Source organism: Pantherophis guttatus, chromosome 11, assembly GCF_059756535.1.
Source record: "Pantherophis guttatus breed Tessera chromosome 11, ASM5975653v1, whole genome shotgun sequence".
Lineage (NCBI taxonomy): Eukaryota > Metazoa > Chordata > Lepidosauria > Squamata > Colubridae > Pantherophis > Pantherophis guttatus.
In genome coordinates, this window is record NC_142073.1 from 1,030,767 (window position 1) to 1,051,219 (window position 20,453).

General features: G+C 49.4%; 1 protein-coding gene and 1 long non-coding RNA gene across 7 annotated transcripts in view; one reads left to right on the forward strand and one right to left on the reverse strand.

Moving 5' to 3' along the window:
- Positions 1–1,677, reverse strand: part of ACSF3 (acyl-CoA synthetase family member 3) — a 32,404-nt gene extending 30,727 nt beyond the window's left edge. For 3 of the 6 annotated variants that reach the window (XR_015729595.1, XM_060682455.2, XM_060682457.2), the window contains exon 1: positions 1,349–1,677. The gene's annotated coding sequence lies outside the window, so the exon portion shown is untranslated. Of the gene's footprint in view, positions 1–543 lie in introns of all 6 variants that reach the window. The other 3 variants (XM_087877092.1, XM_087877091.1, XM_087877093.1) reach the window with 3 other exon arrangements.
- A 7,335-nt stretch (positions 1,678–9,012) lies between these two features.
- Positions 9,013–20,133, forward strand: LOC117671027 (uncharacterized). The gene is made up of 4 exons (XR_004592748.3): positions 9,013–9,798; positions 10,193–11,255; positions 14,260–14,539; positions 15,617–20,133. It is a non-coding gene; the product is annotated as an uncharacterized LOC117671027 (long non-coding RNA).
- The last annotated feature ends 320 nt before the right edge of the window (positions 20,134–20,453 follow it).

Genomic DNA, 20,453 nt, shown 5'->3' on the forward strand with positions numbered 1-20,453 from the left:
AAAATCAATGATTTTTTTTTAAAAATCAAAAGAATCAGATTTTTTTGATATAAATCAGATTTTTTTGATTTTTATCAAATTTATTTTAATAAAAACTTTGGGGGTAAAAATCTATCGTAAGATAGTTTTCTATTTAAGATACATAAATAATTTAGTTTATTCAGCATGAAATGGAGCTTAGTTATGTAGCATGAGGCTGTATATTCTGCAACACTGGGACCATCGGTGAGTCAACAGCGGGTCAAAGGAGTAGCAGAGATGACAGTTGCTCTTTAAAAATTATGATTTAAATTGAGTTGATTTAAATCAAGCCTTTTTCCTAGTGATTTAAATCATGATTTAAATTGTGATTTAAATCAACTCGATTTAAATCAAATCCACCCTGGTGTGAAGTTCACAATTTTGGATCACTTGGCACCAATCTTTCGCACACATTCTCCTTCTGGCTGGCTGCTCCAGAGACTAACATCACGGCCTCCAAAGCTTGTCTACTGCAGGATTCTAATTCATTGGCAGCTGCTGAGAGAGGGAGATATTACTCACCATTTCTACAGTTTAACCACCGTCTCCCCCATTTATCAACCACCAAAATATGCTCTGGATTTCGACAGCTACCTCCAACTAGAAAAGTGCCATTACTTTGGGGCAAAAAGGCTGAATTACAGAGAACAGACATAAGGACTAACAATGATCCTAGGCCTGAAACCCTGGAGGTCCCTTCCAGCCCTGGGATTTGGAGAAGGTGCGCGAGGTTGGGGCGGAGTTCACGCCTGATGCCGGAGGGCTGCCTGCGTGCTTTGGGAGGCCTGCCTGCCAGGGACCTGGGAGGTTGACCTAGAAGGCCTCCGAAATCCCTTCCAGCTCTATTCGGATGGATGGAGGGATGCTTCCGTCGGGAGGCGGCCTCCTTGCAGTCCCAGTTCTTTGGCTGCCTTGTCTCAGGTCTTCTAGTCCAGCCCGCTGCGCCATTTGAGTCCAGTCCAGAGTCTCTTCTTCCAAGCCTCCAGGGCTTCTGAGGAGGGAGGGAGGGCGGGCGAGGGAGACGCTCCCAGGCAGGCAGGCAGGCAGCCCCGAGGGACGGAGGGAGGGAGGGAGGGAGGGAGCGCAGCCCCTTCGGGCGTCAGGCGGGAACTCCGCCACCACCTCCCCGGGGGCCATTCGCAGCTTCTCAAAGCCGAGGGGCAGGAGAGGGGACCCCCCCCCGCCCCCTCCCACCTCTCAGCCGCCGCCCCGAATCCCACGAGGCGCTCCCGCACCTGCCCCCGGGAGGAGGAAGCGCCCCCTGCTGCGGATGGCTCCCTCTTCCCGCCTTCCCCCCCCCCGTCCCGGCTCCCCTCCGCCGCCTCACCGCCAAGAAGGGCCGGCGCCGGGCACGCGGCCTACCGGGTCCGTCTGCGAATGGCGTCCCCCCCGGGAACGAGAGCCCGCCGCACGCGTTCCGGAGGCCGCGTGAGGTCATCCGCCCCGCCCCCGGCGTCCTGACGTCAAAAGAGCCCTCGGTGACGTCTGCCTCTTGCGTCAGCGGTGCCCACACGGGGCCGGGCGCCGATCGCAGGGGGGGGGGCTTTCGGTGGGCGGGGGAGCGGAGCCTGCGCCCCTCCCCTCCCCTGGCCTGGGCCTGGCCTGGAATGTCCTGGCTTGACCCCTGGGCTCCTGGACAGGCCCGCTGCCGGCTGGGAACGAGATTCCCCTTCTGCACGGGAGCTTTTAAATATGGAGGTTAACAACTCCTCCTCTGTTGCCTTCTTTCTCCACCTTGGCAGCTGGAAGATGGGCGCACTTCATGTCCCGAAATTCTGAGAGTTGAAATGTGCACGTTTTAAAGTCATCAAGCTTGAAAAACACTAATTTACAGCAATAAACAGGCTGTAAATATATATTTCTCTCTCTATATATATCAATATACCTAGAGAAATATATAGAGAGAGAAATATATTGAAAAGATAGCTCTGGCTCTCAAGCACGGTTGGAAGCTTACAGTGTGACAAAAGCTAAAAATTTTCTTTTGAACTCTATAGCTAAAAGATGGAATCTGAAACTGACAATGTAAATGGACTCTCCTTGCTCTTATTACGGCCTTTTGGCCGATTAATATTGCAACATTGGGAAGATAAAAGTATAGGCCCTCTCAACCAACGGATTGAAGTCCTGAGTGCACTTGTTACCTATGAACGGAGATGTAGATTTTGTACAGATATGTATGATGAAATATGGAACACGTTTATATAAAATACAGAAGATTAAAGTATTTAGATAAATGCATTAGAAATTAATGTGTATGGACTGTACTTGAATAATATTTACATTAGATAAGTATATAGAATCGTAACTTAATTGCTAGTGATATACTTTTTTCTTTTCTTTTTTTCTGTTCTACTATGTACATGTACTGTGTACATGTAGTTTTTGTATGTGTTTGCATTACAATTATCTCTTTGTTTTGGTTCTTTTTCTATTATTTTTTTAAAGCAATAAAAAACAAATAAATAAGCACCGTTGGAAGGCCTGTCTTCCTCTTTCCCTGATTGCTAATTCACCGCTTTCAAATTGAAGGGTTTATCCAGATCATTTGCTAGGAAGCCTTGCGAAAATCTTCCCCCGCCTCACATCTTACGCCCGTCTTCCAGCTTTCACTTCAGCGAGGCCCCTGTCAATGTCTGGCCGCTCATGGAAGAACAGAACAGCTTGTAAACCTGACTGTGACCAAGACCCCCAAGGCTCCGAAATGGAAGCACCAATTAAGCAGCCCCAAGAGGCTTCCAGCAGAAAGACCCCGTGATCTTTAAGTCAATGTCATGATTCCCCCCACTCTCCCAAAGGGAGGTATGCTGTCTAATAGATTTGAGACTGCCAAACCCTCGTCGTTTCACAGACCTGGGCCAACTCTGCACTTGAAGGCCCTTTGGCACCCAGCTTCATCTTCGCCTCCACAAGCAGAAGCATTTCCCACTCAAGGTTGAAGAGGGAAGGGGGCACCTCCAAATATCCTGAAAAGCACCATCCTATGGCTGAGCAGGTTACGGAATACAGCCCTCCTAGCTTAGCCTCTCAGACATTCTTGTTTTTATCTAAATTGTGAGCCTTTTCTATATCTGGACTCAGTGCTGGAGCCCGGGGGCTGGGGAAATAGTGGAAATGCACCCTGGGTCTCTCCCACACAAAGGGTGATGTCCCACGTTCCTTCCAGGCTTGTGCTTCCCACTTAATGATCTCCAAAGTGCTGAGGGCAGCAGATTGCACCTTCTGCTCCATTAAATCCCCAGGGGAATCTCTCTGGCAGCTGTTTGGAGACACAGCACACACGTTCCATTAAGGGGACCTTCCTCTCTGGGTCACTGGCCATCGGGAAGCCAGCAGGAGAACAAAGACGGCTGCTGAAGAAGGCACCATCCATCTCCTCCCCACCCCCCCATATTCTGGGACTTGGGGAGCAAAGTGCCTCTGAATGACAAACGCTCAGCCTTCCTTAGACAGACAGGCAGATAACCTGAACGTTTGCTCCTGACAAGCGGGCTCCTTAAGGGAATGGCGTTATCCAGAGCCACAGTCTGCAGCATCTGAGAATGATTTTGAAGGACTATGGGGGAGGGGGAGGGTCCAGTAAAGGCAAATAGATCATCTTCCAGCGCAATCGCTCTCCTAGAAAACAATGGCCGCCCCCCTGGTCTCCCAAGGCAGACAGTCCCATGGGTGAGAGAGACCACCGAGATGCCCTCTCTTCCAAGCAGCTCTGACTTGGCTGTGCTTCCCTTGGGAAGGGCGTCTTCAGCAGGTCTTAGCAGGGAGCTGGTGGGGGGGGTGGAGGGGATGGTCCTTGAGGCAGCCCAGATTTAAGCGCTTGGGAGGAAATTCCAACAGACAGAACTGCTGGGAAAGAAGCTGGTGAGCAGGGCAGCCTTCCAAGAGACTCTGACTGGAAGGCCTCCGACATTCCTGCAGCTGCATTCTGGGTCAGCTGCAGTTTCTGAAGACTCCATTGACCATCCTGGCTGGGAATGATGAGAGCAGGCAGCTGGAGGGTATCGCCTTTGGGGCAGAAGTCACTGGTGTGTGGATGCTTGCTAGGCTCCCATGGAAAGCAGCAGCCACCCTTGGAGATCCAGAGTGAGCTCTGTAACCGCGAGGAATGACCCCACATCCGGCAGAGGGCAGCAGTGTGAAATGCAAACTCCAAGCCCCACAGAATATGTCCAACTCAGCCGAGCGGGAGACAGAGGAGTTTCAAGGGCTGCTGGTGCTGCTGAACTTGCCTTTGCTGGCTTTGGCTTTGCTTGCCAACCCCTCCTCTACACCAAAAATCCCACTCGTTTTTCTTAAGCAAGCACTGCCAGGAGAGCACCCAGGATTCTTGGCTTTTAAGCCCTTTTGCTTAATTGGGGGGAGGGACCCATTCGTGATCCTGAATTTCCCTCACCCTTTCCTGAATACAAAGATTCCCTTGCTGATTTCCTTCGCTCTTGTTCTCCATCAGAATTTTTCTCTGTCTGTGTGTGCGAGCACATGTGTGTCAGAATGATGAAGGCGCTCTATTACTTTCCCAGCCCACTGTGGCACGGCCACCCGGTCTCGCTCTGCTTCCGCGGGGCTCTTGTTCTGCCCCCATTATCCTTGTCATTCACACACAGGCACCGCAAAGGGAAAACAACGTCAAGGGCCCAGCCACGTTGCTGTACTGCCTCCTGCAGCCTGCAGGTTCTAAAGTTTAGAGAGGAGAGAGCTTCACAGAGCTTTTCAACAGATAAAAAGACACAGACCTGCTCTCCTCTTTCTTCCATTTTGGAGGATGCAGGGAACCTCACTTTACAGCCCCTGAGCCAGGAGCCCAAGTCAAAGCTTTAGCTGCTGCCCCTCAGCCCCAACGAGAAGCCACCATGAGCTAGACATGGGTGTGGCTGGGGGTCCTGCTTCCACCCGTTAGCCCCCTTTGCACCTGCTCCCATCACTCACACAATCAATGTATACATTATCAATATATTTGAAGCTGTCCGTTGCTGGTATGCTGTATTGCATTTTAAACAGTATACAGTGATAGCCCCGTCAGTTGTCTGGAAAGTTTCAAGAAAGACTCTGATCTGTTACAAGGGCATTGGGAACTTCTCCAAGAACAAGTGGGGGCTTTGGGTCCTTGGAGGGCCTTTGAGGCGTGCGCGCACACACACAGACCCGTAATGTGGAGGAGCTTTTCATCCCAATAATTACCCTTCCCACACCCTGCAGAGTTTGCCTTCTTCCTCCCAGGCTGTCTGGGGGGAAGGGAGGGGAGGTGGCCCCATCTGGTGGGGGAAGGCAGGGGCTGGCTCCGGAGGGACCCACCCACCCTACAGGTGCAGAAATGCTGGATTGGATTTTCCGTCTGCCTGCTGAGCAGCTAACTGTGGCCCCAGGGATGCAGTCTGTTAAACAGGGCTCTCACACCGCCCCAAGGAGCTGTGCAGGCCAGCCCTCTGGGGCAGTTGGCGGGCAGTTTAATCCAATTGATTGGAGCCTGGACTTTCTCACTATGCCAGGGAGCTTGGTGCCCCAGGGAGGCAGGTCAGGACTTGGGCAGAAAGGCAGAGAGAGGGCAGCCTCAACACCTCATTCTTGGGTTTAGTTCAGGAAAGAGGCTCCTGGCTGCTGTTTCCTAATCCCTAATTTGGGGAGAATCGTAGATCAGAGAAGGACCAACATTTTGACCTGGGAGATTCCCCATGATCAATTCTGCATTTCCTGGCACAGAGGGGATAGGAAATGCCACCTCTGCCCTACCTGAACCGACCTTGGATTACAAGGCCATTGCTCTGATGCGGGGCAACAGAGTATCCCATTCCTCCAAGAGCTGGAAAGCTCGCTCAATTTCCTAAACATTCCCACCTGCTTTTGAGCTTATTTTTGGACCATGAAGGGCTTAGAGCCACTTTTTCAAGATAATTTGCAGGATGCTAATTTCTGCCTTTAAAACATTTTGTATTTTTACATATTGTGTTCATGGAAAACCTGGTGGGTGGATTGAGAGGAGCCATATGTTAGGTTCAGTCTTGGCCTCAAAAGGAGGAGGATGGTAAGGATGATATTTTTATGTTATTGTTGTTGTGTTTTTTTTTTATTTTTTTATTTTATTTTTAATCTAAAATAAAACTTTTTCAAAAAAAAAAAAGAGGAGGGAGGTTGTTTAATTGGGAACGGGGGTTTCCCAGTGAAATCCACCCCGGCTCCAATGCTGTCGGGCTCAGTTTATTCCCAGGTGAGTCTCTTGCCCCTTGTCCCATAATGCTGGTCTCCTACCTCTCCAGGACTGTTAAAAGCCCCGACTCCTTAGTGTGCCCAACTAAGTGGCAGCAGTGATTTGACCTTGGTTGACCTGCTTAACTCTTGTATAGGAATTCCACCAGGAACTCCTGGGATGGGAATTCTAAAGCCTTCTGGGAAAAAAGCGAGGTACCAATAAAGGAGAATATTTGTAGCTCACGGTTGAAATGAGGGGTCCTTGGTGCTCTCTGAGCTTGGACAAGGCAAGGACCAGCCACTTCCCAAGACAACCGCAGAGATGGGTCCCAGAGGTTTCCAGAAGTCCCGTCCAATTGCAGGAAGGTTTTCTCTCGAATGTATACACAAAGCACACGCCTTGCACCCTGCCATATCTAGGAAGGGACCCTGAAAAGCTGCCTCTGGCCAACGGCAGACAGGAGGATGTGCTTGCACTGCTCTTGGCCAGTTTCTTTAAGAGCACGAAACAGCCCAGCCACAGCCAGGTCTTCTGGGGACATTGGGAGCCCTCAAGGCTTTGCTTTGGAAGACTTGCTCCTCAAGGAAACCGCACAAAAACAGAACCCCCCTGGATTGTGGGAAGGCAATACACGAGGAGAGAAAAGGCAGATTGGGGAGTGTGCTATGTGTTGCCTGAGAAAGCCAGAGACAGAAAAAAACCTCCACTGAATTGCCTTGGGACCGAATTGGATCAAGATCCTTCGACAGCTGCTCAGGTCAGCCTTTCTGGGAGGTGGGGAGCATTGTGAACTCCTGTTATCCCCCTCCTGGCAATCACAGCCCCTTCACTTGCCCTCTTGGAAGATGCCCTCAGGGCCCAGGGTGGGAAAAACAGATCCCTCTGAATATCCTCCTCCTCTCACAGGTGGTATAACTTGGCATCCAAGGGAGGGATAATTGAATGGCTGGCAAAGGTAAAGCAAGCCAACCTGGGGAGGGGTGGGACTCACTCAGCAGATCTTTCCCCCTCCAGTCTCCCCAAACCTTGAGAAGATCTCGGTCGGGATTCCCAGATGGCAGAAAAGTACCTGAACAAGGCTGAGAATGTGAGCATGCAACGGCCACCTCCAACTTCTGGCTGAGCACAAGAAGCCTGCTCACCAGGAGAGATGCAAGAAAAGAAGGGGCTGCATTGGGGGTCAAGCAAAGATAGACAGTATCTTCTGAAGCAGCCTCTTGCCAGTCGGTAACTGACAATGGTTTGTCTTGATTACCATTCCTGAGTTGGAGTAAAGATTCTGTTCTCCACCTTGTTGCTGTTCGTGTCTCCGGGAAGCTCCAGCCAAGAGGGTGCTGCCATGGGGAGCCTTCCTCTGAAAAGAGGGGAAGGAATGGCAGACGTGATCACGAGCATAGACAGAGGGCTTTTCTCCCAGGTTCCTCTTAACGAATAGGATGGCCTGGAACCGATTCCGCTTGGAGCTTTTCTACAGAGATGGATAACGTCTTCTTCTTCTTCATCATCATCATCAAGAGTAGCTCAAAGATGGAGAAAAGAGGGAGGGAGGAGGGAGGGCCAATTTCAGAGCCAAGCAGTTTTTGCTATGTCCATTTCTGATCTCGCACGGAAGGCAGCTGGAACGTAACCTTTGCCCTGTTCTCAGACCTCGGAAATGGCCGCCCCCGCTTGCTCCCAGCAGCTGGCTGGAGAGCTCAAACAAAGGGCTGGAGAAAGTCACAGAGGGTCGGGAGCAAGGCAGGTACTAAGAGTTCTGCATTCTGGCACCCCCTGAGAAATGGATCCAGGTACCATTTGCAGCTTTAGCAAAGATTCTAAACCAACCAGGCGTTCAAAGCAAATCAGTGGCCTCAGTAATCGCTGTGCCCTGAAATTCAGCCAGGGTCATTGGGAGGATGAGGAAGAGAAGGGGCAAATGGAAGAAGAGAGGTGTAGGGAGAAAGGATAGCTCAGCACCAGTCCGTGACCCAAGACGCAGGGAAGGCAAGGAAGGGCCAACAGAAGCAAACGGTCGGAGGAAGCTTCTGTCGGAAATGCCCTTTCAGGGAGAATTGTGGTGCATGAAAAGCAGGAGAGACTGCAGGGAGGCCGAGCAGGTTTGGACCTGTGGGAGTGGGAGGCTGCCTGCGCCTGAGATGCTCTGACTTCATCTCCACTTATTTGCCGAAGCAAAAGTGATGCCTCTTTGGCCGAGTGAAGAACAAAGCTCCGTCTTGCGCTTTGAAGCAGAGGCTGCCTGGTGTCAAGCAGAACCTTCTGCTCTAGGCAGCCTCTAGCCAGCTGGTCTCCCTGGATTCCGGTTGCGTGGACTAGGGGAGACCTTCCAGGGAGCCTGCTCCTGAAAAGGGTGGCTTCTCTGGCATCTGGGGCAGGCAGCGTCATCAGCTTTCCCAACCGGGCTGGTGCTAAAGCAACTTCTGTGGGGGCAGCAGTCCCAGTCTTCCAAGGGTTCTCCTCTGCTTTAAATGGATGCTCTCTGGGAAAGCTTTTCATTTCAGCTTGAGGGTCTTCTAGGCTCCCTCATGCCCCCTCTCTCCCCGGCCCCCCAGTCTTCTCCTTTGGGATGTAGGGCTTCTGCCGAGGTCTCCCTGGCTTCTGCAGATTGTGTGCCATCCCCTTAATCATGTTCTAACGTGCTGACATGAGCAGGGGTGTTCCTGAGCACCCAGAGCTTTGGATGCCAAGCCTCCCTCTGCATGTCCTTCTCTATTTGCCAAGGTCTGTGCAAAGTTGAGACAGGGGGATGATGGGAAGGGGGTGTGTCCTGGAGAGACCCTGTTGCAATGCATCAGAAGCACAGAGGCTTGCTTGTGAAAATAGACCAAGATCTGCCTGCGCTTCCTAGACCTCTCTTTCTGCACAGGGGAAGGATGGAGATGGAAGCCATCAGGTCTCTGGTGACCTCCTTGCCCAGGGAAGGAGTTGCTTCAGCTGCTCCAGGTGGGCTGGAATGGACCTCCCTGGCAGAATCAGGGGTACCAATTGATCAACTTCCCCTTTTCCCCTCCCCTTCTTGGCAAGAGCAGGAAGCTGCAGAGCTGGTTCGCTCCTTCCTGCCACCCGGCTGCCAAGGCACCAGAGCCCCCCGGCCAGCCTGGCTCCACGTTTACTCTGAGCAGGATGGCTCTTCCTTTGGGGGGCTCTTTGTTCCCCTTCTTCTTTTCTCTCTCCTTCATCCTCCTCCCCAAGACGTGACTACAATCAGCTGCTAACGGAAGATCTCCGCATTCTGGTTTATTCCCTGCCAATTTCTCAAAGAGCTGGTACTGCAGGCGGCTCCGGTGGCAACCAAGGCTGGATCGCAAAGGAGGGAAATGGACCGGTGCCATCAGCCGAGCGGCTTGTCTGCCAGGATGCCAGAAGGCAGCGAGGGGCCAAAAGGAGCATATGAAGCTGAGAAGCTGGCAGCCCACTGCGAAGCAGGTGGCAGCTGAGTTGGCAGAGGTGCCATGGAGGATGGGCTGGCGAGACGCAGCAGCCCCGCAAAAGAGAGGAAAAAGAGAGCGAAAGAACGAACAAGAGGATGAGGCAGGGAGGCTGGAAAGGCAGGGCAGGTACCCAGCGTCGTTGGGAAGCCGGAGGAGCAGCCAAAGGTATTTTTGCCTTCATTTTTCAACCAGCAAGAAAGACAGTGCGTTTCTCTCACTGTTCGGTCCATCTGTGTGCAGGGTGCATGGGGCTGATTGCTTGCTAGCAGTGCATGGCTGTGCCAGGGACATGAGGTTGTGCCTCTGAGCATGGTCATCCCTCTCAACAGCCTGGACTGCGGTGTGTATGCGAGTCTGTGTGTGTGAGTCCCATGGAAGAATCTGCTTGAGAGTTGGTGGCATCACCTGGCATTTCTCACCATGGCTACAGATCAGAGTCATTGAATGTTAAGTTTGATCCTGGTCCTCTCACACTTCCCAGGCAGTGGCAGCTTTGTCTAATCTGGACAGTGGGTGAATGTTCTGCTCTCTCACTCTTCGCATCTTCTCTTTTGCTCAGGAAGGCCTGAGAGACCCCTTCCCTGCCTGGCGAAGGGAAGCGTGAATTTGCCCTTTAATCCAGCATTGCTCTGCCTCCAGAGATGGTCCCTGCTGGGAGCTGGGAAGCTCCTTCTCCAGCAATGCTTGGGGTGCAGCTGAGGTTGGGTGCTGGCATCTCTAAAGGCAACATGGAGTCCAAAACCCCAGAGAGGAATCTTTGGATATTGTCAAAGCAAATGCATCCTGCTAAATTTCGGCTGCTCCACCGAAGAGCTTCCTTGGCTCAACTCCTCTTCTGAACTGGGATCTGATCCAGTGGCAGAAAGGCCAAAAGATGAAAACTCTCATCAAAAGATGCAACAATTTGCTTAAAAAATATGATGCTGATTGTTTCAAGGAACAATAACATCAAACGTCGACAATGTAAACAACATTGGCCAAATTCCTGCAGCTGAGCCGGTTTTCAGACTCTAGGGCTGGCTGCTTTAATGTAAAATAATAGAAAAGTCCCTTTGGCAAGAATGCTGATAGATGAAGATTTTGTTTCTGGGTGCTCTGCCTCCCTCCATGCACTGCAAAGCCCCACAGCTGGATAACGGGAGTTGAGTGCAGCCCATCTGGAGGGCGCTGGGTTGAAGATAGCTGGTTGAGGAGGACATCAAAGCCTTGAACTGAAGAAGGGGGTACAGATGCAAGAAAATTGGGAAAAGGTTGCTTTTCCTGAGACCAGAGACTGTTCAGAAACGTGACGCTGCTGAAGGGACTCCTTGGGCAGTTCAGCTCTTCTAAGAATTAGCCTTTCCAAGTCTTCTCTCATCATGCCAAATTGGCTTCACCCCATCGGTCTGAGATATTGTGGAGAGACAATGGTGCACCAAATCCTTGTTTTGGGAGATTGAGAATCGTCTTTTCTTTTTCTTTTTAATCCAAGCCACAAATTGGACAATGAGATCAATGCATTTAGCTGGAGGGTTAGAACGGTCCAAATGCTGTTTTTAGGGCCAAAATGCGGCGTATCCCGGAGAGTTCATAAGAAGATAAACAAGATTTTGGCCCTGAGGGACGATTCTCCAAAGTCAACGGTAAGGCTAAAAATCTATCTTGCATTCCACGCAGGAATAAAAATGGTGCCATGCAGAATATTAATTTATGTATTTGGAGTTTTGGTGCATTCTGGGACTTATTTTTAAAAATAGCCCGAAGTATGAAAGTTGTTCTAAAAGGAAATGTAGGTAAAGGAGACCAACACTAGGCAGGAGGACAGATGTGAGGGGAATCATTGATGCCCGAGACTTAGTTCCTAATCACTTTAGCACCACTTTGGCTTTGGAGCAATCTTCCTTTCCCATCCTTTCAGGGCAACACAATCACTTGTTTCCCAAAAAAGGGGTGCTTCCTTCAAGGCACCCAGTTTTTTCACTTAGAGGGCAAGGTGGAAAAGCTCAGCTTCCCCTTCTCCAAGGCTCCTCATGGAAGGGGAAAGGGAAGGTCTTCCTGAGGATTTTAGGAAATGCCTGTGATTCTCTGAAGTCGGAAACAGCCTCCTCCACACAACCAGCAGAAATTAGTCAGCCATCTGATGATAGTCAGAGATGGCGGTTTGGTTTTAATCCAGCAAAAATATTGCTCTGGAAACAGTGCAGTAAAAGGGCCCGGGGTGGAGGGGGGGGGACGAGGATACACTTTACACGAATACAAGGAAACATGAGCATGCTGATTATCAATAGATTTGCCTATCTTAGTTTTTTGTTGAAGAAAACCTTGTCGTCCCTTGCAGAGTCAAAGCTTTCCCAACCCTGGCTATTTTCGAGTGTACGAACTTCAAATCCCAGAATTCTGCCCCCAGCATGGCCATTGACAGGAATTCTGGCAGATGAAGCCATAGACCTGGAAATGGTCACAGCTGGCAACCCTGTTCTTAAGGTTTCCAGTCCTATAGTTGTGGATTTAAGTCTTTGTGCTGTTCTGAGTAGTTCCTAGCTGCTTGTTCCCTGGTCTAATGGCGAGTCCAAGGACAGCCCGATTTCTCCGCAGGATTTGTTCATGTGAACGAAACAGGCACCAAGCGAACAGAAGCATGGCTTCTTGTCACAGCTCCAAGCAGGGCTGGGCAGCTCTTGGGGCCTGGGGGTGGGTGGGTGAGGTGAGTTATGGGGCTGGTCTTTCAGGACACAGTGAGAGAAGGCAGACGGAGTGCCTGCTTCCCCAAAGGCTTGGCTGTGTGTGGGGGGGGGGGACAGAACGATGGCAATTCTGATGGAGAGAATAAAATTCAAGAAATAGAACCCCAAAAAGGAGTTTGATATAATAATAATAATAATAATAATAATAATAATAATAATATGATGATGATGATGATGATGATGATGATGATGATGATGAACTTGCATGCTGCCCAGCTGTTAGTGACTCTGGATGGCTGGCAACAAAGAAATTTCAGTAAAATACCAATAAATTAGAAGGCAGAGCAAATACGATGAATGCAGGTTTCCTAGCCCTAGCTCTGTTTTTGAGCATCTTCAAGTATCTGCACAAATTTGACAAAGAAAGAAAAAGCCTTCATGAAAACTTCTGCATATTTTCATGCTTTCTTCTCATATATCCATTTTTTTGCACGTGCATTGTTTAACGAATACGCCTTTTTTCCAATAGTGTATGTTGGTCAGTTACTCTGAAATTTAAAAAGTAGGCATTGTTTGGAGGACTCAAAGTGGCAAAACCCGGAAAGGTGTGGAAGGTTTGGAAGTGAGGTCTGGATGTATCTGTAATAAAAATGAGCTGGTTTCTCCCTCTGCTCCCTGGTTGTGGGAAGACTCGTCCCTCCCAGCATGAGTCCCCTTTGAGCCTGGGAAACGTGGCTCAGGACATCCAGCCTCGGAGCTCTTGTCCGGCTTCTGGGGGAGAGCCTGGGGGCTTCGGGGCAGGTGGGCAGAGCTCACCCTGACCCAGTTCTCCCTTCCCATTCCATATTTTCCCGTTCCGGCTTCCTGCACAAAGCCCCGGGTGGCCTCTGGAGAGCCCAGCCAGATGTTCTCTGCAGAGCAGCAGGAGGCCTCCTAATGAAATATTCATACAAGATTCCTGGCCTTTTGACACAGAAGCCTTCCCAAAGGGTGGGACCTGCTCTGCGCAGGCAGCATTCCAATGAAGCCGCCGGCTGGAGCTGCTGCCTCGACTCCCCAGATGCCTCCCCTTCGCTTTGATGAGGCAGCTCGGCATTTGGGGCTGGGGGTAGCTGACTGGTCATCCAAATGCGGCACTTGTGAGCTCAGCCCCACAACCCAAGAAGGGGACGGGGCGTCAGGGCTGACCTGGGGCAGCAGGGTCCATCGCTTCCCAGTTGAACTGGCGAAGGAGCATGGCAGGGGCTGAGAATTTGCCCCACCCTGGCTGTAAGAACCTAAAAGGAGAACCAGGGATGCCTGCAGGCTATGGTCAGAAAGTCAATGGGGGGCTGCCTGTGACCCACAAAGAAAGGGCAGGCAGGGCAGGCAATGAAGAGCTCCGATCTCCTTCCCATCCCTGGTGCCCGATCTTCCCCGTGAATGTGCTAGAGCGGGGGGGGGGTGTCTCCAAACTTGGCAAGACTGGTGGACTTCAACTCCCAGAATTCTTCAGCTATGCTGGCTGAGGAATTCTGGGAGTTGAAATCCACACGCTTTAAAGTTGCCGAATTTGGAGAGCCCTTTGCTAGGGATCAAGCTAGACATTCTGCAAGCGTGGTTTTGGCTAACCAAAGCTTTGGCCCAGAATGTTGTTTGCGTTGCCTGTCTTTGTGGTCTTGCCAATCAGTGCCCATCAGCCTCACCAGCAGGGGCTGTTTTGAATGCACAGAAAGGAAGACCCTCCTACCCACACACCCACCCATGTGGACCCAGGCCCAAGGGATCCTGGCCAGCTCTGCAGCAGGGGAGCTAATCCAAACATATGCTGCTTTCCGTAGAAAGGGGGCGGAGGTGGGGTCTCGTCTCACGGCTGGTGCGAAAGGGAAATCAGCGGAGCAGCCGGCCTGTAAAAGGCCCAGGGCTGGCAAGGCAAAGTGCCCAGGAAGGCTCAAGGTAATTGTCTGGCTCGCTTCCTTTCCAGCCTCACAGCTCACAGCTGTTTTGTGGGGGAGATCCAACGGAGGCCACACCAGGCCACGGACAACGTGGAGGAGGAAAGGTGCAAAATGCTCAAGGCCAGACTGCAGGGAAGGAGAAGCACTTTTGGGGTTCCTCAGAACCGGGGCCCTCAAGGCTGCAACCCCCAGGATTCCGAAGGCATATCAATCGGCCACCCACTGAGGGCAGAAGGCGCTGCTACAGAGATGTGGGTTAATGTGTCTCTTCCTCCTTTGCTCCTTTCACCCAGTTTCACCCAGAAGGTGAGGACTTCTCAGGATAAATTCCCATGGATGGGAAGGACGGAATCTCCTGGTTCTCCAGCTTTCCTCTCCCCCCACCCTTGCTTTCAAACAGGCGAGAAAATGGCTGCCCTTTGGGTTTGCGGGAGGGGCTGAAAATGGGGCAGGGAGGATGGAGGAGGCAGGTTCTTCTCCCCATGACAGATTGAGGCAGAGACAAAGGCAGAGGAGGAGGAGGAGGAGGAGAGGGACTTGCTGGTGGCTTCTCTGCTCTGCACCCCAATGGCCAGATTCCCCCAAGTTGGAGGGATGGTAATAAACTATGCATGTCATGTAGAAATAAAAACATGTTCTGGAGAACAAATGATGTTAATTTGCTGAGAGGCTCCGAAGCCGCGTATTAGCAAGATGCCTTGAGGGAGGGAGGGGGGCGCAGCAGCTGTGCTGGAATTAATGGCAGTACGCCAAATTAGCTCCACCATGCATCATAGTCAGGGGGAGAAATACCAGCTGAAGGGAGGGGGGCTGACGGGGTGATCCACTGGGAAGTTCGTCTGTGCAACTTCTTTGAAATGGATGAGCAGTTGCTCCTGGACTTCAAAGGACTGAGGAGTTTTGCACAGATGCCACTTAGGCGGAGGGGCATAGAGGAGGGGTACAGCAACCTTGGACCAAGTTAGTCTGCCCAGGCTTCTGGGGACACATCGGCTGAGCACGCGCTGCATGAAGCCAAGATTTGTTTGAATTATGGTTTGTGGACTACACCACAATTGGCAGAATCTGTGTTTAACGCTAAATCATAAATTATGGTTTATGATCTAAAGTGGTTCAATGCATTAAAGCCCAAACTAAACAAACCGCACTATGGCCATGTCCTAGGTGAATCCAAGCTCTGTTGAGATGCTGCTGAGTTGATTGGCATTCATGACAGGCTCCCTGGATTCTGTCAACTACAAAGCAAGAGGCTCTAACGCAAACTGTTGACCTTGTCCCTCCCTCATCGTCATATGCCAGGTTCATCAAGTGAAGGACGTCTGTTGGTGAAACTGTCGCCTAGCTTGTCCATCTCTCAATCCATTCTTCTGATCATTCCTGCAGGTCTTGTCCACTCTTGGGAAGTCCTCGAGCTTCTCTCTTCGTCACCCGAGATGGCTGAGGATTTAGGGAGTGATTTGCTCTCTCCACTCAGATAAAAGGCCCAGCAAGAATCTTCTGAATATGGTGCCACAATGGTCTACACTTTCCCATCCATGAAACCGACAACTGCTTACTACAAGGGAGATACTGAGAGAGATTCTGCAACTTTTGGGGTGCGACCCACACGATCAGGAGACACTTCAAATGATCTGGCCCTTGGATTTCATAAGGGATTTCCCTTTCATAAGAGGAAACTCAGAGAATGTGACTTTAGAGTTCCAATGCAATACTGCTTCTACTGCAAACAAGGCCTAATGGGACCTGATCCTGGAAGTCACGTGATATTGTTTGAGGTTAATTCCCATGCATAAAATACAGTTCTTGGTGGCCAGCATATCTGCTGCCAAAGACAGGGTCAGCCTTGTTTGAATAAGAGCAGGGCAGAGCGAAAAGAGGTTGGCAAAGTCAGGGACCATCGTAACTGAGTTATAGCCCAGGCCTTTTCTGAATCTTTCCCTTTTAATATCATGGACATTAACATTTGGATTACCAGATGCTTCTCCATTGAACCAGAGCTTTGGTTTTCTTGGAGTTTTGGAATGTTAGGAGAATGCAAACATCATGCAGCAAATAATCATTTTAACAGAACTGCAAAGGACCAGAAATTGTTTGCATCACAGACATTGTGGTTAACTTCTCAAAGGAGTATATTTTACACTCACAGGTCAGCTGTGGCCATCAAAGCATGTATTAGAACGATGACCTGCAGCTATTCTCTAGGACCTAGATGGACATAATGGATAATTTAACAGCTGCTAAAGTTAGAAATAAAAGACAAGAGAAATGCGTTTTGCAGATGGACCTGTTGATGTCCAATGAATATTTTAATTAATAGGTCAGTCTACCAAGTACATTTCTCTTGTCTTTTGTTTCACCCAAGTGATTTTTTCTAAGACAAAGTTCTGGGGCATTAAATAAACCATACTAATATGGAATAGAGAATCTGAGCCATGTTATTTCATGGACTGGAGAGACGTAATTTTTTGCCACCACTTGCTTCTTATCTCTCACTCACCTCTTTTTGTTCTGGTGTGAAGTCACTTTTGAAGAACAAAAGTGTCCTTCAGACCCATGGAAACAAGCATTGGCATTTCAGGACGATCATCTGTTGATGGTTTTGCTACACCAGGACACCCAGATGCTTTCAGACTTTCTTCTGATAGTTTCTAGATACTGTTACATGAGAACTGGCGTTCGTGAAAAGAAATGGATGTCATTTGTGCCAGGTTAATAACACTGAAGAACACTGAACATAGAATAATAGAGTTGGGAGGGACCTTGGAGGTCTTCTAGTCCAACCCCCTGCTCAAGTAGGAGACCGTATATCATTTTAGATAAATGGTTGTCCAGTCTCTTCTTAAAAGCCTCCAGTGATGGAACACCCATGGCTTCTGTTCCATTGGTTGATTGCTCTCACCGTTAAAAAAAATTATCCTTAGTTCTAGATTGCTAGAATGCCAAGAAAAAGCCAACCCAACAATTCCAACTTGATGCCGTTTAGCTATTGGGATATACTATTCCATCATCTCCAGCCAAAAAGGACAAAAGCGTGTTTGAACCTGGCACGGCAATAAATATGCTGAAATAAACTCACTAAAATCCCCGCCATGTCCTGAGATGGCTGCTCTGACAGAACTCCCCCCACCCAAAGTAAGCTAACAGTCATTCTATGTAGGGGTGCCGGAGCATCTAAGTGTGCAAAGGGTAATGTACTGCATTTCTATGGCTTCCTGGAGCTACCATGAGCCTGACGTGAGCATCTGTGCAGGCTAAGGCATGCTCCTCTTGGCTGGTTATATGTGCTGGGGGCTGTAAGAAAGGTTCCAGATGCAGAGGGAACGCCATGCTTGAATTTAAATTTCATCGACTCACAATCAGTTTTAGCCCACTCTTAGTGCCACATTAACGAAGCCTGCTCCCTCCTCCTTTGAGTGCATAATTAGCCCAAGCCTTCTACCTCGCTAATTTTAAAGCAGAGAAGAGAGTGGAAGCAGGAGGGGGAATGGGCTTTGGAATTTGCATATTAATTTAGCAGAGGGAGGAAAAAAAATTGTTTACCACTCACTTCTTGGTGTTGATCACAGAGGACTTAACTCTTTCACTGGTGCCATCTGGAGCTGTGGTGCTGAGTATTGCTTGCAAAGTGCCTGTGAATTCTGAGATCTCAGAATATTTCAGAAAAAGGCCAGCCAGGAACTAACGGAAGGAAATGAAAAACAACTCCAAAATGGCATGGATCTCACAATTGCTTTGGCAATATTGCAGAATGGAAACTCAGGAATCTCAGGACGGGGGCCCTGGAGCCCCTGATTTCGGCCCTTCCTTTGCTGGCATCCACGCATCTTGGAGGGGACCCATCCCGAGTGCCCAGGGTCTGCAGGATTTCAGCCTGCCGAGAAAGCGAAGGGGAGGGGAGAGAACAGCCCTCTCAGGGCAGGGAATCCAGGTCAGGAAGAGTTAATACTGCAAACAAAGGCATTTGTTCTTGGTTCTCTAAAAAAAAAAAAAAAAGAGCTCATCCCTTCAGAATGCCGAAAGAAGACCAATAAAAGGGAGAAGAGAAGATGGAGATCAGAACAGCATTCCACATCTTTTAACACTGCATTTATTTGGGGGAAGATGCTATGGCTTTATGTAAATCCACCTTAGGCAGGTAACAAATATACAAGTAATAAAAACACAGGATGAAAACTCCAACACACCATCAGTGCCAGAACAGCACCCTTTAAACAGAAATGTGTTGGACTCATGTCTCATCCTGTCCGACATCCAGAGGGAAGGACCGGGTCTTACTGGCCTTCCAAAAGGCACAGGTGAGGTGGGGGGGACATTCGAATTTTAGGGGGGAGGCTGTGCCAAAAGTCTGGGGCAGCCACAGAGAATCCATACCTCCAAGCTCCCCCCCCCAGATGACAATGTTTTGGGGAAAGGATCTGGAGCACACTTATTCTCTCTGACCTGCTGTGGGAGAGGCAGATGTCTCCCGAGTGACCTGGCCCACATGCCACACAGGGCTTTGAAGATCATAACCAGCATCTTAAATTACACCCAGAAAGAAACTGGGAGCCAGTGCAACTTGTGCAACACTGGTGCAATATGCACAAACTGAAGGGTGCTCAACCTTCTCTGCTCTGCTGCATTTGGGACTATTTGAAGTTTCCAGATGGACTTCAAGGGCAGTTCCATGTAAAGCACATTGCAGTAGCCCTAATGAGAAGTTATGAGTGACCATGAGCAGTGTCTCCCGGCCCAGAAGTGGATCAAATTGGCACCCAAGCATCAAAGGTGACAATTCACAGGCTTTCAAAATCCCAAACTACTCCATCTTGGCAGGGTTGAATCATAGCTGACTGAGGAATTCTGGGAGTTGAAGTCCACAAGTCTTAAAGTTACTAAGTTTGGGGACCCCTGATCTAGAAGTATAGCTAACTGGCATACTAATAACACTCAATCCCATCTCTTTATGGTACTTGGCTTCCACCCTGGCAAAGCTGTCCTGCTGTGGCGCTGTCCAAAGTGCTGAATCTCACTAACGGCCCTTTTGCCGAAAAAATGTTTTGCTTGGAACCTTAATATCTAATACTGAAGGCAGTTGTCCCCAAAGGGACCAGTAACCTAACCCCAATAACAGAGGCTGAAGGAAAGAAGAACTTCTAATGCCTTCTGAATGGAAACTCAATGTCAGACTTTGAAGAAAAGGTGAATTCTTGTTCATCTAACACTGCAACTATAGAGACCTGGAGCAGCCAAAACGTTTGCCGGAGTTAAGGTTGGCCTAAGCAAGAAGGAGACCGACCCAAGGCATGAATCTCAACCATGCAGACTTCTAACCCTGTCTCTGTTCTAACCCTGGCTGCTTTGGGTTCAAATGGACATGATCCACTAGGAGTTTATTGAGTTGGACATCACTAGAACCTGAGGGAATCAAACCTGTTTTAGGAAGGAACAACTCTTGTGTTGATATCGTATGAAGTCACAGTAAGTGCAGGTGCTTAACAAAGATGCCAAGTGCTGACATCTCTGGAAAAGCTGTTGTATCTTCCTTGATTTAAATGTTGGCAAGCGGTACAAAGCTGTTGAGATTATACGCAGTATAGCTAACTCAAATCATGCAGGTTTCTTAACAGATTTGTTGGGTAACCATAGGATTAAAACAAATATAGAAGCACCTAATAACCCCCTCCACATCTTGGCAGTGAATCTAGGGAAATATATTCTATTTGTGGGGAGAAGCATTTCTTGGATCAATTTCCAACCATTCAGCTTTTTGGATGAACACAGATTCCAGTATTTTTAAAAGAGACGTTGTACTCCTCATCAACTTTCATCATACCATATTACATCAATGTACCCTACTCTGAATACAGTGTTTGATAAATAAAGAGCATTGCACTCGCCAACTTGATACCCACCCCTTCTAGGGACAGTGTAATCGAGGTCACCAGACCCTGCTTAGGGGCACTCCTGGGTTGTCTTCTCTAAGGGAACCAAACCTTCAGGTGCAAGGAACTGTCTTGTGATAGATACACACCTCTCACTTGATCGCTTAGTGCTTGATAGCCCAACCTTTGTCTTAGTTTGTGGCCATGAGGCATGGAGCATAGAAATGACCAGCATTTGTTGCTCATTGCAGAAGGATAAACTGGCCATGTAGGGCTGTTTTGAGCCCAATGTGCAGAAGAGGGTTGGGTGGGATGGGCAAAGGGGTTGCTCAGGGCAATGCTGTTTCAGGGCAGGC